The 18,111-nt window shown below is 44.7% G+C and overlaps 1 pseudogene; it reads right to left on the reverse strand.

Moving 5' to 3' along the window:
- Window positions 1–14,473: 14,473 nt before the first annotated feature.
- LOC134337168 (ubiquitin carboxyl-terminal hydrolase 35-like) lies at window positions 14,474–15,742 on the reverse strand (annotated as a pseudogene).
- Between the last annotated feature and the right edge of the window lie 2,369 nt (window positions 15,743–18,111).

Below are 18,111 nucleotides of genomic sequence, written 5' to 3' on the forward strand. Positions count from 1 at the left end.
AGTCTCCCGAGCCGATGGGAGCCTGGGCAGGGCAATGAAGTGGGCAGCCTTGGAAAATCCATCCACAACGACCAAAATGGTGATGTTTCCATTAGACGGGGGAAGACCAGTGATGAAATCTACTGAGAGGTGGGACCAGGGGCGGTGGGGCACAGGAAATGGATATAACAGACCCGCAGGACGCTGGCGTGATAATTTGTTCCGAGCGCAGATGGGACAGGCAGGTATAAAGTCGTGGACATCCTGGGACATAGATGGCCACCAAAATTTCCTCTTGATAAACTCCCGAGTCCGTTAAATTCCCGCATGTCAAGCCAGACGGAAGGAGTGACCCCATTCTAACACTTTGGAACGCACCGCACCGGGGACAAACAGCCGGTTGGGAGGAAACCCATCCGGGCCTGTATCTAATTGTTGGGCGGCCCTCACCTCTGCTTCTGTTCCCCAGATCACCGGAGCAGCGATACACGAGCGAGGAAGAATGGGCTTTGGATCGGCATTGTTCTCAGATCCGTCAGACTGCCGGGAGAAAGCGTCGGCCTTTGTATACTTGCTGCCGGGCCGATAAGTGAGGATGAAATTGAACAGTGTGATCTGTCAGACCAGGAATGGATGCTCTGCCCCTCCAGCCAGTGTCACCATTCATCGAAGGCCTCCTTGACAGCCAGACGCCCCATGTTCCCAACATCGTAATTGCCCTCTGCCGGAGTCAAGCGACGGGAAAGAAAGGCACAAGGGTGCAGCCGGCTATCTGCAAACGAGCGCTGAGAGAGCACAGCTCCAATGCCTACACCGGATGCATCCACATCGACAATGGATGCCTGACATGGGTCTGGGTGTTGCTGCAGCGGGGCAGTGGGGAAACGTCGCTTTAGCTCTAAAAATGCTTGGTCGACATCGTCAGTCCAGTGGAATCCTGCCGAGGTCTTATTGGTCAGTGCATTATTTGGAGCCGCGATAGAGCCGACATTCCGGGTGAAGCGGCGATGAAGGTTCGCAAACCTCCTAAAGTGCCGTAGCTGTTTGACTGTGGACTGTTTGGGCCACTCTGCAACTGCCTGAACTATACTAGGGTCCATTTGAACACTGTTTGGGGTAAGTATGTAGGCCAAAAACGACACCTGCTCTTAATGGAGTTCACATTTTTCAAGCTTGGCGTACAGGTTATTTTCAAGAAGGTATCTGAGAGTACTCTCTGGACATGCTGGACGTGCTCCTGATAAGAGCGGGAATAGATAAGGATGTCATCTAAATACATAAACACAAACTGTTTCACCATGTCCCTGAGTACATCGTTAACCAAGGCCTGGAATACAGTGGGGGTGTTGGCCAGACAAAAAGGGCATCACCAGGTATTCATAGTGGCCATTGGAGGTGCTGAAAGCCGCTTTCCACTCATCGCCTTCTCCTATGCGAATTAGGTTATAAGCATTGCGCAGATCAAGTTTTGGAATATATGATTGCTCCCTGTAGATGTTCAAACGCAGACCCCAGGAATGGAAGAGGTTAGCGGTCCTTCACATTGATGTTGTTCAGGGGCCGATAACCGAATGGAGCTTGAACTGCTCCCAGACAGGTAGACAGACATGTCGGTCCCCACTCTTGCAGCATATTCACAGACCGATCGATCCGAGGGATATGTCGGGATAACCAGGGGAGTCCAAGTACCAGTGGCAGTTCAGGTGAATCAACCGGATAGAAAGATATTTCTTCATGACGGTTGCCTTCGAGCACCCGTTCGATGGGTTGGTTGGAAAGGTGGATCTGGCCGGTTCCGAGAGGTCGACCGTCCAGTGCCTTGACCTTGATCTTTTTTCTTAATTTCCGAGTTGCAACTTCCCATCCTTGAGCAAGAAAGATATCCATCAGGTTCCGGGCCGCACCAAAGTCAATAAACGACTTAAGTTCATGGGACTGGGACCTCCATGACAAGGAAGCTGCAAGCATTACAGAAGTAGGGGAAGCTAACTGAAGAGAGAACCGACCCGTCAGGATTCCCTTCCCTGCTGACGGGTATTCTGTTTTACTGGACACTTGGAAAATGTCGCCCGGCAGTGTCCTGGATCACCACAATAGAGGCAGGAACCTGTTCTCCGGCACCACTCTCGTTCCACCTGAGACAGGCCCATGCGTCCCACTTGCATAGGCTCCTCCGTGGGCTGGGTGATGGGTGGTGAGGGAGGGGGAGAGGGCGAGGAAAGACGATGATCAGGCAGCGGATAGAAAGTCTGAAACTTTCTTTCTCTGCACCACTCATTACTTGGTCGTCAACTCGAATAGCCAGATTAATCAGCTCATCCACACTATCTTCCTCTTCCCGGACAACAATCTCATTCCGAATCCTTGCGTTCAGTTCACGCAGGAAGGCAGTGATGAGAGATCTCTCATTTTATCCCGTCTCTACTGCAAGGGTACGGAATTTAACTGCACAGGCTCTCACTGTTCCTCTGCCTTGGCGCAGATCCAAGAGTCTGTGGGCAGCCTCCTGACCGCGTACTGTAAGATCAAAAACCCTCCTTAACTCCGCCACAAAATGTCGGAACGACTGGGCTGCGGGGTATCCTTGCTCCCGTAAAGCGTTGAACAGACTGAATGGAGACCCAAGAAGATTGACGATGTACGCCAATTTTCGCACATCATCACCAAAATGAGCAGGCTGGGTTTGGAATGTGAGCTCGCATTGGGTAATAAAATTCCTACACCATCGGGATCCCCAGAATATCTGCCTGGTGGTGGAATACTCGGTTCCTGTAAGGTCGTGGGAGTCGGCTCCAGTCCAGGCGCGGGAGGGAAGCAAAAGTAGCAGATATTGTCGGGGCAGCAGAAAAGGAGGACCTGCCAGATGCTAGGACTGGGACTGAGGCGACCTGAAGCTGCCGAATTGGGTTGGCAAGAACGTTCATGGCTGTCAGCTGATGCTGGCTGTTCACAGTAAGTTCGTGGACTGCGGCCATGAGTGCGGAAATCGCAGACACTTGAGCCCGATTGTCTGTGGTGAGCTGTTGGACAGCTACGGATAGGGACCATACCTGTTCCACCAAGTGAGACTGGGTTTGTCGGCACAAGGTTATCTGCCTCATTACTTCCGTAACTTCACTGAGAACAGATTCCATTGCGTGTAGCTTGTCTTCTACCTGACCAATCAATCTCACGACAAAGGTCAGCTGCTCTCTCTCTGCTGGGTCCACCTTTGTGTTTTCGAGACTTGCTGTTACCAGCTTCGAGTGTGGCCTAAGCGCGGAGCGAGAGAGACTGAAGCAGGTCAGTCGTTCACAGACGTTAATGCGAAGTATTAAAGGTTAAATAAAACAATAAATGCTGGACCAAACGGGGCCGTTAACTAAAACTCTCAAATGGAGAACGCAGCCTGCACTGCGACTGAAAAGAATATCTAAAATTTAAAAAGGATACCGCTGGTCTTCAGAGTCATTTGACTCGAAAGTCCAATTTCTCTGGGAAGGCCGAACGCAAACAGGCAGCGAAGCATTGCTGTGCTCTGTACAAGTCTTGACAAGAACTACGTCGACGTGTATGGAGTTAAGTACCATCATGATTAAATAATAATTAGCTGACAGGTGAAAATTCACCAGCACAATTGCCGTATCTACTGCGCTGCCGAATCCGTGGTTGTGACACCTTTTCAACCATGGTTCTGACATTTGAGAACTTCTTATGCGAGACACATCTATCCTCCGCCTTGTGAACTATTCCCAGGAGCTACAGTCACCTCTGCTCTGCTGTCATCCACTCCAGTACCCTTCTCCAATACACCTGGGCACATCTCCTTTCTCATGCCTCTATTATTCTCTTCATTCCATTGTGATAGTGATGCTTTTGACTTAAGCTTCTCCCTCTCATATTGCAGTGTGAATTCAATCAAGTTATGATCACTGTCTCCTCAGGGGTCCCTTACCTTAGGCTTCCTACTAAATCTGGATTATTACACAACACCCCATCTGAGAAGCACAACTCCTCCAAAAAGGCATTCTCATAGGCATTCAATAAATTCTCTCTCTTGACTGGCAGAGAAAATCCAAGTTCCTGAAACGCGGCTCGACCAGCCGATCTTTACTACGGCCATGGATGGTAGCTCATTGGAAACTGGACACATCTTTTATCTTCCATCGCTCTCAAGTTTATTATTGGAATTCACGAAAAGACGAGTAATTCCCATCTTATTTATTCTCGAGACATTCCCCTAATCCTTGGTTATCTGTGGTTCCACCTTCATAATCGTTGGTGTTACTGGTTTTCTGGCACAATTCAGAGTTGGTCGAGCTTAAGCTGGGGTAAGTCTGTTCCTGGAGGTACCCAGACGCCTTCCCAAGATTCTGGAACGCCTGCCCGAGTTTCTAAGATGCCTGACCGAGTTCACGAGCGCCCCGCTGTGAACCATGTCAAGTAGTCAGTCGAGTTGCTCTCTGACACCTCAAGACCGGATGTGAACTCAACAGAGCCGTCTGGAGTGCCTTCAGAGTATTCGGACTTGTTGCAGGTGTTTAACAAGAAAAGAGCAACTAGGATTCCCCACATGGGGACTATTTGCATCCTTAACTTACTATCTGGTATGTGTCTTTCCCTGGATTTATCCAGTCCCGAGAAGTAAGCCATTTGCAAGATTTGATTTTTGTGCGTGGGGGTTTATGTTCTCTTGTTGCCGTTAGTATGATTTGTTCATTTTTTGTAAATGGGGGGGAGAGGCATTGATGTTTTTGTTTGAACGGTCCCAATGTTTTCTTTGTTTCACGGCTGCCTAGCGAAGACAAATCTCTGTGTTGTATTCTGCATACGTGCTTTGATAATAAATGTCGCTCGAACCTTGAACGCCACCTAGTGGACACACAGCGTCCTTACAGATGAAATCTGTAATGTGAGTCTATTTCATTCAGCGCAATGACTCCCCTTACAACTTACTATTGACTGATAAATTATGCATACGCTTTGATTTGTTGATCTCTCTGCAAGTTCAATATACACGTTAAGTTCTCCGACTGTTTCTTCCTGCCATTACCTCCAGCTGAACTTTTTTTGTGTGTTTTCCCCCTTGCCGTCAGTTATAGTTTTGTATTGCTATGTGCTCTTGTTTGTTTTCGTTCCCCATGTGTTCCTGACCCGCTCCTGCTCTACTGCGGCCCCTGTATTACTGAGTACGCCGCCTCTCGCCTGTTTCTCATTATTACCTCTTTTTTTCGCAGCCACTTCTGTCTCATTGTGCTCCACCTGCCATCTGCCTCTCAGTTTATTGCTCAGTGTATTTCAGTCCTGTATTTTCATCTGTTTGTTGCTCGACTGTACCAGTGAGTTTTCCTAAGCCTTCCCAGCATTCGTATCTGAACACTGTCTATCCGAATATCGACTCTGCCTGTTTCACGATTCTGGTTTTTGAATTTCCCTGGAATTTTTGATCTCTGCCTGAACTTTGACGCAGACTTTGTTGCCCCTCTGGATTTGCTACTCAGTAAATATCACAGTGCGCACAGTCCTTGGTCTACGATTGGTTCTCTGCTTCAGCGCCCTGACAACACAATCTGGCTAAGAATGGATCCAGCGGACCCCGGTCGTCTGAGAGCTGTCCCGGTACAACAGGGGCTGATGCCGGGGAGACAACAGAACCAGCTGGACTCGATGTTCAGGTCAGTGGAGTCGCTTTCTGCCAATGTAGCCGATCTTATGGCCCAGACTCAGTCACTCCATCAACATTCTGCGACTGCATCTTCCGCCCCGCCCTCCGCGTTCCCGCTTGCTCCTCCCGTCCAAGAGCCCCGTCTGCCTCCTCCAGAAATGTACTCAGGTGAGCCAGGTACCTGACACTCTTTTCTTTCCCAGTACACTCTCAGTTTTGAATTACAACCAACAACCTTTCCGACTAATCGAGCCAAGGTGGCCTATGTCATCACTCATCTGTCCGGTTGGGCGAGAGAATGGGGAACAGCCGTCCGAGAGGCAGGCTCACCTTTCTGCATCAGTTTTCAGTTATTTTCTGAGGAGATGAGAAAAGTGTTTGATCCCTCCAAACATGAGAGAGAGGATGCCCCGTGAAATCCTGCTCATGCTCCAGGAGCGCAGATCTGTGACAGATTACGCCAGAGAGTTCCGGACCCTGGCCAATTCCAGCGGCTGGAACCCGGGGGCACATTATGACACCTTCCTGAATGGCCTCTCCGATGACGCCAAAGATGAGCTGCTCACCCAGGACCTTCCTGCCACCTCTGAAGCCCTGGTGAATTTGGCCATCCGTATTGATATTCGCGTTCAGCAACACCACAGAAGGAGGGGATCCAGAGGGTCCCTGGGGACGCTGGGTGAGTTACAAGCTCCTAGTCAGTCTACATTGCCCTGCCATTTTCCCCCATCTGCAATTCCGGCTCCTTGCATCCATTTATTGATTACCGGGGACTGAACGAAGTCACTGTTAAAAACCATTGCCCTCTTCCGCTCTTGACCTCGGCATTTGAACTACTGCAAGGAGTCTCAGTTTTCACCAAGCTTGATCACTGTAACGCCACCCATATGGTCCACATCCGCGAAGGGGACGAGGGGAAGATGGCCTTCAACACCGCCTCAGGCCATTCCGAGTATCTGGTCATGCTATTCGGTCTCACGAATGCCCCCTCCGACTTCCAAGGCCTGGTAAATGGCGTTCTCAGGGACAGGCTGAAACAATTTATTTTTGTGTATCTCAACGACATTTCGATTTTTTCTAAGTCCCTTGCTGAACACACAGGTCACGTCCATGGAGTTCTCCAGCGCCTTCTGAAGAAACAGCTCTTAGTGAAATCTGAAAAATGTGAGTTTCATCGCAATACTGTCTCCTCCCTGGGGTATGTAATTTCAGGCAGTTCCATTCAGATGGACCAACAGAAAGTCAAGGCGGTGACAGAGTGGTCCCAACCTTCAATCCGTCAGGAGAGGCAATGTTTCTTGGGCTTTGATAACTTCTATCGCCACTTCATTAGAAATGACAGTACACTGGCTGCACCACTCACTGCTCTTCCCTCATCGGCTGTCAGATTCTCCTGGTCCCCGGCTGCTGAAAAAGCATTCTCTGACCTGAAGGAACGTTTCATCTCTGTCCCCATCCTGATTCAACCCGACACCGACCGGCAGTACATAGTGAAGGTGGATGTGTCTGACATCGCCATAAGAGCTGTTGTATCTCAGCGCTCGGCCAAGGATGAGAAGGTACATCCCTGTGCCGCCTTCTCTCGCCGCCTCACTCCCACAGAGCGGCATTACGATGTCGGAAACCCAGAGCTGCTGGCTGTGAAGCTAGCTCTGGAGGAGTGGAGACATTGGCTGGAGGGAGCAAAGGTGCCATTCTTAGTCCGGACTGATCATCAGAATCTGAAATATATCCGTACTGCTAAGCTTCTCAATTCTTGTCAAGCTCGTTGGTCTCTGTTTTTCTCAAGATTCAATTTTACTCTGTCCTTCCACCCCGGTTCCAAGAATGGAAAACCTGACGCACAACCAGCGAAGCTAACGTAAAAATAACATGACGATGGTCTGAATGCGGCAAGTTGACTAATTTCATAGTGCTCATAAGGACTGGAAATCCCACAGTGACAGCATTGAACGGTATAGTAATGCTAACAATGTGGATGAGGTAAAGAATGTCTCCAGATTTCTTAACTTAATGTGTGCTACAACGTCCAGTCTCTTACTCAACTTAGTAACTCCTGAAAAGCCAGCCAGTAAGACAGTCAACAAAATTGCTGCATTTTGCAAAATCACATGCGCCCAAATCCGCTGGTAACAGCTGGGAGATTTGAATTTCACAAAAGCAACCTGTCAGAGGTTGAAAGAATTTCTGAATGCATTGCACAACTGCACAGACTGTCTCAGTACTGTGACTTTAGACATGGACTTTCTGATGTATTAAAGGACAGTCTTGTAAGTAGCGTGCATAGACAGAGTACACAAAAGAGGCTACTGTCAGAAAGAGACCTCAACTTACAATAGGCATTATATTCTATCAAGAAGGCAAATGGAAAGATGGTCATCATTGTTGGAGGGATTGAAATTAAGAGCAGGGAGGTTATGCTGCAACTGTACAGGGTACTGGTGAGGCTGCATGTGGGGTACAGCGTGGAGTTCTGGTCTCCTTACTTGAGGAAGGATGCACTGGGATTGGAAGCAATGCATAGTTGGTTCACGAGGTTGATTCCATGGATGAGGGGATTAACTATGAGGAGAGATTGAGTCACCTGGGACTGTACTCAGTGGAACTCAGAAAGTCGAGAAAAGATCTCATAGGAGAATATAAAATTTTGAAAGGGCTAGATAAGATAGTGGCAAGAAAGTTGCTTCCACTGGTGGGTGAGAGTAGAGCTAGGAGACCTAGGCTCAGGATTTGAGGGGAGTAAATTTATGACAGAGATTAGGAAGAACTGCTTTTCCCAAAGAGTGCTGAATCTATGAAATTCTCTATCCAATGAGGCAGTGTAGGCTACCTCAGTAAGATGAGGTTAGATAGCTTTTTGCATAGTAGGGGAATTAAGGGTTTGGGGTAAATGGCATATAAGTGGAGATAAGTCCATGGTCAGGTCAGCCTTGATTTTGATTGAATGGTGGAGCAGGCTTGATGGGCCAGATGGCCTGAACATAAGAGCATAAGAACTATGGAGCAGGCCATCCGGCCCATCGAGGTTGCCCTGCCATTCAATAAGATCATAACTAATCTGTCCTTAAACTTTGCTCCATCTCCCTGCCTTTTCCCACAACCCTTAATTCCCCTACTATGTAAAAATCTATCCGACTGTATCTTAAATATATTTAGTGAAGATGCCTCAACTGCTTCCCTGGGCGGAGAATTCCACGGATTCACCACCCTCCTGCAAAAACAGTTTCTCCTCATCTCCGTACTAAATCATCTTCCCTGAATCTTGAGGCAATGTCCCCTAACTCTAGTCTCACTGACCAACTTTCCTACTTCTACCTTTTCTATCCTTTTCAAAATTTTGTATGTTTCCATAAGATCCCCTCTCATTCTTCTGAATTCCAGAGAGTATCGTCCCAGGCGACTCAATCTCTCCTCACAGGTTAACTCCTTCATCACTGGAATCAACCTAGTGAACCTACTCTGCACTGCCTCCAAAGCCAGTATATCCTTCCTCAAGTATGGAGACCAGAACTGCACATGGTACCCCAGGTGTGGCCTCACCAGAACCCTGTATAGTTGCAGCATGATGTCCCTGCTCTTGAATTCAATCCCTCCAACAATGAAGGCCAACATTCGATTTGCCTTCTTAATAACTTGTTGTACCTGCAAGCCAACTTTTTGTGTTTCATGCACAAGCACTCCCAAGTCCCTCTGCACAACAGCATGCTGCAATCTTTCACCATTTAAATAATAATCTGATCTTCTATTATTCCTTCCAAAGTGGATGATATTGCATTTCGCAACTTTGTATTCCATCTGCCAGACCTTGGCACACTCATTTAACATATCTATATCCCTCTGCAGACTCTCCACATCCTCTGTACAATTTGCTTTTCCACTCAGTTTAGTGTCATCAGCAAATTTTGCTACACTACACTCAGTCATCTCTTCCAAATCATCAATGTAAATGGTAAACAGCTTCAAGGCCAGAATCGACCCCTGCGGCACCCCACTCACCACTGACTGCCAACTGGAGAAACACCCATTTATACAAACTCTCTGCTTTCTATTGGTTAACCAATCCAATACTCCTGCTCCTATTTCTTCGGTTCTTCTGAATTAACAACACAGAGCCTGACAAAGGTGAGCTGTCATACCTAGAACAGCAACACTCACAAAATGTTGTGTTCCACCAGCACTTTGTGTGTGTTGCTTGAATTTCCAGCAGCTGCAAATTTCCTCGTGTTTGCATCTTTAAATTCCTAGAACAGTATGGCATTACTAAAGCCTTCTGTCTGATTGCAATTGCTTCAAGATCACTGAAACTTGCAGAATGCAACTTTGCAAAGATCAACTGAAAAGCTCTTAGTCTAGAATGAGGAGTAAAGAAATTGCACTACTCCCTCTACAGACAAATGTTATATTCTACTGACAGACCACTATCCCTTTTGTACATTTTCAATCCCAGAAAGGGGATCCCAATAATGTCTGCTACCCAATTGCAATAGACACTTTTCCTAAGAGCCCACTATTATGACATAGTGTTCACGGCTACCAAAGAACACAGCACTGCTGACAGCTTGATACACATTCTACTGTTGACTTCTGAAGTAGAAAAGTCTTCCTTCTGTGACCCAGCAGAAGAGTCCACACAGAATTGATGGACCAGCTGCCAGTAACAAATTCTAAAATGCATGGAGAAACGAGGAATGACCCAACATTGTGAAAGGTCATTGACATCACCAGGCAAAGATGGCCAGGTTATGGTGATCCCATTGTTTGCAGAATTCTTAGTCACATGAGACCAACTGGCTGTATGTCAAAGAATGCTGTTGTGTGGATCTCATGTTGTGCTTCCCTCTAAACTGCACACCAGAGTGTTAGAAATCTGCAAGAAAGACACTTCGGTACAGTCAAAATGAAGAGTCTGACCTGGAACAACATGTGGTCACCAGGAATCGATAGACATATTGAAATCTTGACCAAAAGCTTTTTGTAATGCAACAACTTTCAAGATACACCAATATCTGAACCCCTATCTATCTCTATTTATCACCTCCTAGACTCTGTCCCACCTTTCTTCATATTGCTATATATTGATAATATTTCCTGTTCACTCTCTGTCATGATATCTGTTCTCAGTACAAAACATCAACATACACTTTCTGCCTCCAAAGGTTCTGTTTGACCTGCTGCGTTCTTGCAGTATTCTTGTTTTGTTCCCTTAAGTGATATGTTTTATGTGTTCACAGTGAAACTGGCAAAAATATCATTGCTTTAGCAAATCTATTGTTTGCATATCCCCTGCTAAATTTCCCTTTGTTGCCCTTAAGGGGCTTAAGCCCTTTGTTCAGATCCATTGACTTAGGACTGCCAGTTAACTTAATGCTGATCATCTGCTTAATGCTCACAGTGTGGTAACTTCAGGTCTCAGATAATTTTTAGACCTGACAAGTTCTGCTCATGTACACTTCTGTTTTTAACATTGAATCAAGGTCAGCAGCTTGGTTTGATTGTAATATTGGAGTTAGGATGTGCTGTGTAACAAGGTCATGAATTGTGGTGGACATGTAAAGTTTTGCTGCTGATGATACCCAATGAATCAAGCGCTATTTTTGAGATGCTAAATCTATTTTGAAACTAACCTGTAGGAAGTACATGGGAACAAGGGGGAACTTGGGCAGCCTTGGAACTGGTGAGTTCTGGTTTACTCTGCACTATTTTGTCAAAAGCCTCTGCAGTCCAGACTGGTGGGCTGATGACTTATGGGATAATAGAAACATAGAAACATAGAAAATAGGTGCAGGAGTAGGCCATTCGGCCCTTCGAGCCTGCACCACCATTTATTATGATCATGGCTGATCATCCAACTCAGAACCCCGCCCCAGCCTTCCCTCCATACCCCCTGACCCCTGTAGCCACAAGGGCCATATCTAACTCCCTCTTAAACATAGCCAATGAACTGGCCTCAACAGTTTCCTGTGGCAGAGAATTCCACAGATTCACCACTCTCTGTGTGAAGAAGTTTTTTCCTAATCTCGGTCCTAAAAGGCTTCCCCTCTATCCTCAAACTGTGACCCCTCGTTCTGGACTTCCCCAACATCCGGAACAATCTTCCTGCATCTAGCCTGTCCAATCCCTTTAGGATCTTATACGTTTCAATGAAATCCCCCCTCAATCTTCTAAATTCCAATGAGTACAAGCCCAGTTCATCCAGTCTTTCTTCATATGAAAGTCCTGCCATCCCAGGAATCAATCTGGTGAACCTTCTTTGTACTCCCTCTATGGCAACGATGTCTTTCCTCAGATTAGGGGACCAAAACTGCACACAATACTCCAGGTGTGGTCTCACCAAGGCCTTGTACAACTGCAGTAGTACCTCCCTGCTCCTGTACTCGAATCCTCTCGCTATAAATGCCAGCATACCATTCGCCTTTTTCACCGCCTGCTGTACTTGCATGCCCACTTTCAATGACTGGTGTATAATGACACCCAGGTCTCGTTGCACCTCCCCTTTTCCTAATCGGCCACCATTCAGATAATAATCTGTTTTCCTATTTTTGCCACCAAAGTGGATAACTTCACATTTATCCACATTAAATTGCATCTGCCATGAGTTTGCCCACTCACCCAACCTATCCAAGTCACCCTGCATCCTCTTAGCATCCTCCTCACTGCTAACACTGCCACACAGCTTCGTGTCATCCGCAAACTTGGAGATGCTGCATTTAATTCCCTCATCCAAGTCATTAATATATATTGTAAACAACTGGGGTCCCAGCACTGAGCCTTGCGGTACCCCACTAGTCACCGCCTGCCATTCTGAAAAGGTCCCGTTTATTCCCACTCTTTGCTTCCTGTCTGCTAACCAATTCTCCACCCACACCAATACCTTACCCCCAATAACGTGTGCTTTAAGTTTGCACACTAATCTCCTGTGTGGGACCTTGTCAGAAGCCTTTTGAAAATCCAAATATACCACATCCACTGGTTCTCCCCTATCCACTCGACTAGTTACATCCTCAAAAAATTCTATGAGATTCGTCAGACATGATTTTCCTTTCACAAATCCATGCTGACTTTGTCCGATCATTTCACCGCTTTCCAAATGTGCTGTTATCACATCCTTGATAACTGACTCCAGCAGTTTCCCCACCACCGACGTTAGGCTAACCGGTCTATAATTCCCCGGTTTCTCTCTCCCTCCTTTTTTAAAAAGTGGGGTTACATTAGCCACCCTCCAATCCTCAGGAACTAGTCCAGAACCTAACGAGTTTTGAAAAATTATCACTAATGCATCCACTATTTCTTGGGCTACTTCCTTAAGCACTCTAGGATGCAGACCATCTGGCCCTGGGGATTTATCTGCCTTCAATCCCTTCAATTTACCTAACACCACTTCCCTACTGACATGTATTTCACTCAGTTCCTCCATCTCACTGGACCCTCTGTCCCTTACTATTTCTGGAAGATTATTTATGTGCTCCTTAGTGAAGACAGAACCAAAGTAATTATTCAATTGGTCTGCCATGTCCTTGCTCCCCATAATCAATTCACCTGTTTCTGTCTGCAGGGGACCTACATTTGTCTTTACCAGTCTTTTCCTTTTTACATATCTATAAAAACTTTTACAGTCCGTTTTTATGTTCCCCGCCAGTTTTCTCTCATAATCTTTTTTCCCCTTCCTAATTAAGCCCTTTGTCCTCCTCTGCTGAACTCTGAATTTCTCCCAGTCCTCAGGTGAGCCACTTTCTCTGGCTAATTTGTATGCTACTTCTTTGGAATTGATACTATCCCTAATTTCTCTTGTCAGCCACGGGTGCACTACCTTCCTTGATTTATTCTTTTGCCAAACTGGGATGAACAAATGTTGTAGTTCATCCATGCAACCTTTAAATGCTTGCCATTGCATATCCACCGTCAATCCTTTAAGTGTCATTTGCCAGTCTATCTTAGCTAAATGATTGGGTGTCAGGAGAGAGAGGAATGACAGCAGATTTATTCCACCCAATTCTCCAGCAAACTGCTAAAAGACAGATTTCACAGCTGATTAGAACATCAGAAACTGTGCAGGTAGTGAAATCCAGTGGTCTGCACCTGGCTGTCAGCAACATGGATGAGAAGGGATTGAGGTGGAAGAGCTTGAGGTCTGGTGTCAGGCAAGTTTTTTTTTTACACAAAGCATGGCATTGATGTGAAGTGAGCTGCCAGAGGAAGGGGTTGAGACATGTACAATAACAACTTTTAACATACAGTTGGGCAGGTACATGGAATGGAAATGTTTCGAATATACTGGGCTAAACGATGGCAAATGGGACCCATGAAGACTTGGGTGGAGATCTTGATGGGTATGCACCAGTTTGGCCAAAGAAGCTGTTACTGTGTAGTGTCACTCTATGAACTTTATGTGTTCAGGATATGTCAACACCAACATTTTGCTATCTTACAATTGATTGGTCCCAAATGGTATTTTTCTACCATGAGTGTTACAATTCACCGGATACTGAAGCAGGCATATACACAACATGGCTACAAAAGCAGATCAGAGGTTGGAATCCTGTATCGAGTAACTCACTTCATAACTCACTGAATCCTGTCCACCAGCTTCAAGCCTCAAGTCAGTAGTGCAGTGGAATGCTGTCTAGTTGCCTGGATGAGAACAGCTTCAACAACACACAAGAAGCTCAAAAGCATAACTACTTACATGGGCGCAGTTATCCCAGTCTTTTTGTTGGCAATGTGGAACAATCCTCATTCCAAAACTACTCAGGAACCACTCCCCAACTTTTTCCATTACATTGACAAATGCAACAGTGCTGTATTCTGATTTCATGCAGAACTTGTCAATTTCACCACTTTTGCCACATATTTCTACACTGTCCTTAAGCGATGATGAAATTTATTATCATCCAACAACATTTCTTGTGAAAGAAAGTAGTTAATGAGCTCAACACTGATCTACATTTTGCTGAGTCATACATTTTGCCCCAGAAAAGTACTGTAAGGAATACTGTGGCAAGGAACTAAGTCTTAGTACTGCAGTCTCCTCCATTGCTTTTCCATGGGAACTGATTATTGCAAATGGTACCCCTTGCACTGAATGCTTTTGACATTTTGTTTGTGGCTGTTTACTTGAAGACTTAACAGTCATGTGTTTTTGCTCAGCTTGTGATGCTGAGTTATCTGTACTAGTGATCTTCATTGAAATACTCAGGTCACTTGAATGATCACACATTTTTAGAAACTTATGAAGTGTGGTGGTAGATATGATAAAGCATTCTCGTCACCATCTTCCCACCAAACATTCTTTCTATTAATATTTCCTTTGGATCTCGATCTTCTCTGCAAGGTTCACTGGCTGAATGTCTTTGTCCATGAGAATTCCTTTACTAGTCTTCGCTTCTTCATGTAGCTTTCCAATAGATAACTGAAATACTCTGTACAGTCCTGTTGCACCTCCTGATTAAACCATGGAGGAGACGAAGCTTTCAACAAGCTGCTGGGAGAGCTGGCAGGTCACTCCCTATGTTCCAGGAAAGCAAATAACCATTGAAGTTTCATCATTAATGACTGAATCACTCTCCTTCAGTAGCATAACAGCATACCTGAAGTCAGATGCCATGAAAAGGACCTGAATGACACTGTTCATGAAGCAGATATTGCCAAGATCTGCCAGTCCTGTCTTTCCTGTATCTTATCTTGTAGCAAGTCTTGGTGCAAAGGTTCCACTGCATTTTTGTGACATTCAGACATTCTGACTGAGCAGCTGCTTTCGCTTTTCTTCACTTGGAATTGGGAAATCCTTTATTACTTCTTTGACAGATTCATAAAGATCAGAGGAGCATGAAAACCAGAAGATCATGCTTTGTACAAGTTCAGATAATTACAGCTGACAGCTTATAGCAAATTAGGACTTTTCTTTGGAGAGTGACATTATTAAGCTGGGAATGTGAGGAAGAGCCATATGAAATGCTTTGATGAATGCTGGAAACAATGGCATGCATTTCAGCGCAGCAACCCACTCCTGCTCTTACAACTGGGAAAAAACAGCATTGAGAACACCTGTTCTGTTATTGAAAGCGTAACTTCAATCAAAATGCTGAACTTTTTCACAACAGCCAAAACTTTCAGTAAACCAATAATTCAACTATCTATTGTTACGTAACCGGCAACAATGAATATTAATCGAGACAGGTTTTATGAAAGCAACCAAACATTTATTAAACACGTATAAACGATAAGGAGGAAAAACAAAGGGAAACTTTAACCGGAGGTTAACAGGTACGCAGTTGTTCACCAGCTCACCACTCGGCTCTGGTTCTTAAAGCGCTAAATGCTGAAATCAGTTCTTAAAGCGATACAGTCAGATATAGTTCTTAAAGTGATAACTTCGAAATTCCAACAGTTTTACACATTCAATTCGGAGAGACTTCTCTGGAGAACGATTTCTTCACCGACGCACCTTTACTGCCGGTTCTGTCCACAGGATTCCCGATGCCAAAAATAAACAGTTTAAATCAACTGACCTTAAATTGTTTAGAGAGAGAGAGCCTTTGTGCATGAACTCATTGCACTATTGCAAGAGTTATCTCAATGCAGGTTCTCTTCAGCGAAGACTCAATAAGGTCGATCCTTTTATTAAACTGCCAACCGATGCCAACTTCTCTCGATCCTTCACTTCGATAAATTCTTCACTCTCCCTTCAATAACTGTCAGAATTGAGTAAATTGGCACTTCCAGCCACAAATTTCCAGCTCAAATACAATATCTTGTAAGAGAACGCACGTACCTTTTAAAAACGAAACTGCGTCACAGAAACAAACACGCAACAGAAACGGAGGCACAACACGTTCTACCTGGAAATCTACAAACTCAAAAACCCACTGCATCACCTGAGTCGACCCTTATATAGTCACGGGGCACATGTCATCACGTGACCTCACATCGGCGGGAAAATCACAAAAAGTGACCCCCAAAAGACCATTACAGCATTCTCACAAAAAAAAACAGATCTCCTTGAGCATATAACACCTCCCTCCAAAAAAAATTTTTGGTCTCTTGAAGAACAAAAATTTAACAATTTATACAAAAAAATAAAGGTGTAAAATTTACAAAATACACAATATATACAATCTTATCTCTCAGTCCTTTACAAACTAATGTACAGTAGGAGTGTTACAAATGATAAAATATCACTCCAAACAAAAACAAATTTTCATTGTATATTTAACATCTAGACAGTCAGTAATCACATTGTCTTTACCCTTGATATGAGTGATCAAAATATTGTGCTCCTGTAACATTAAACTGGATTATTAAATTGGAGTTTAATTTCCTTAACCCTTTTCCTTAACAGTCACAGTAGCAACCTCTCTCTCATAATACGGTTTTATCATGTTTATGTGACACAACTGTGTTGCCTTTCTCCTTTCTGGGGTTTTTACCACATAATCCACCTCATTTACTTTAGATTTAATCTCATAAGGACCATGGAATTTGGCTTGTAATGGGTTCGTTTGCACTAGGAAAAGAACCAACACCTTATCTCCGGGCTTAAATGACCTAATCCTAGCTTCCTTATCATACCACGTCTTCATCTTCTCTTGAGCTAACTTTAAATTTTCCTTAGCCAAACTACAAGCTTTGTACAATCTCTCTTTAAATTTCAAAACATAATCTAACAAACTAGTGTGTACTTCTTTATTAATCCACTGTTCCTTCAACAAAGCCAAAGGTCCTCGAACTCTATGTCCAAACACAAGTTCAAAAGGACTAAAACCTAATGATTCCTGTACTGCCTCCCTGACTGCAAAAAGTACTAAATGTATACCTTCATCCCAATCCTTTTCATTTTCTACACAATATGTCCTAATCATAGTTTTTAGTTTAGAATGAAATCTCTCCAAGGCTCCTTGTGATTCTGGATGATAGACTGAGGAAATAATCTGCTTTGCTCCCAGTTTATAAACTATCTGCTGAAACAACCCAGACGTAAAATTACTTCCTTGATCTGATTGTATTTCCTTAGGCAACCCAAAATAAGTGAAGAATTTTATAAGCGCCTTTGTCACAGTTTTGGCTGTTATATTCCTAAGAGGTACTGCCTCTGGAAACCTAGGTGCTGTGCACATAATAGTTAAAAAATATTGATGTCCAGTTTTAGTTTTTGGCAAAGGACCTACACAGTCTACAATGATTTTTGAAAATGGTTCACCAAATACAGGAATTGGTTGTAGTGGGGCCACTGGAGTAACCTGATTAGGTTTACCAACAATTTGACATGTATGACACATTCTACAAAATGTTACCACATCTTGTCTTAAACTAGGCCAATAAAAATGTTTAGAAACTTTGTTCATACTTTTCTTTACCCCTAAATGACCACCCAAAGGAATACTATGAGCCGTAGTCAAAATCTCATTTCGGTAAATTTTAGGAAAAACAACCTGATGATTAACTTCCCATTCCTCACTAGCCGGAATTGTAGGCGATCTCCACTTTCTCATTAA

This window comes from Mobula hypostoma, chromosome 24 (assembly GCF_963921235.1).
Source record: "Mobula hypostoma chromosome 24, sMobHyp1.1, whole genome shotgun sequence".
In the NCBI taxonomy this organism is placed as follows: Eukaryota; Metazoa; Chordata; class Chondrichthyes; order Myliobatiformes; family Myliobatidae; genus Mobula; species Mobula hypostoma.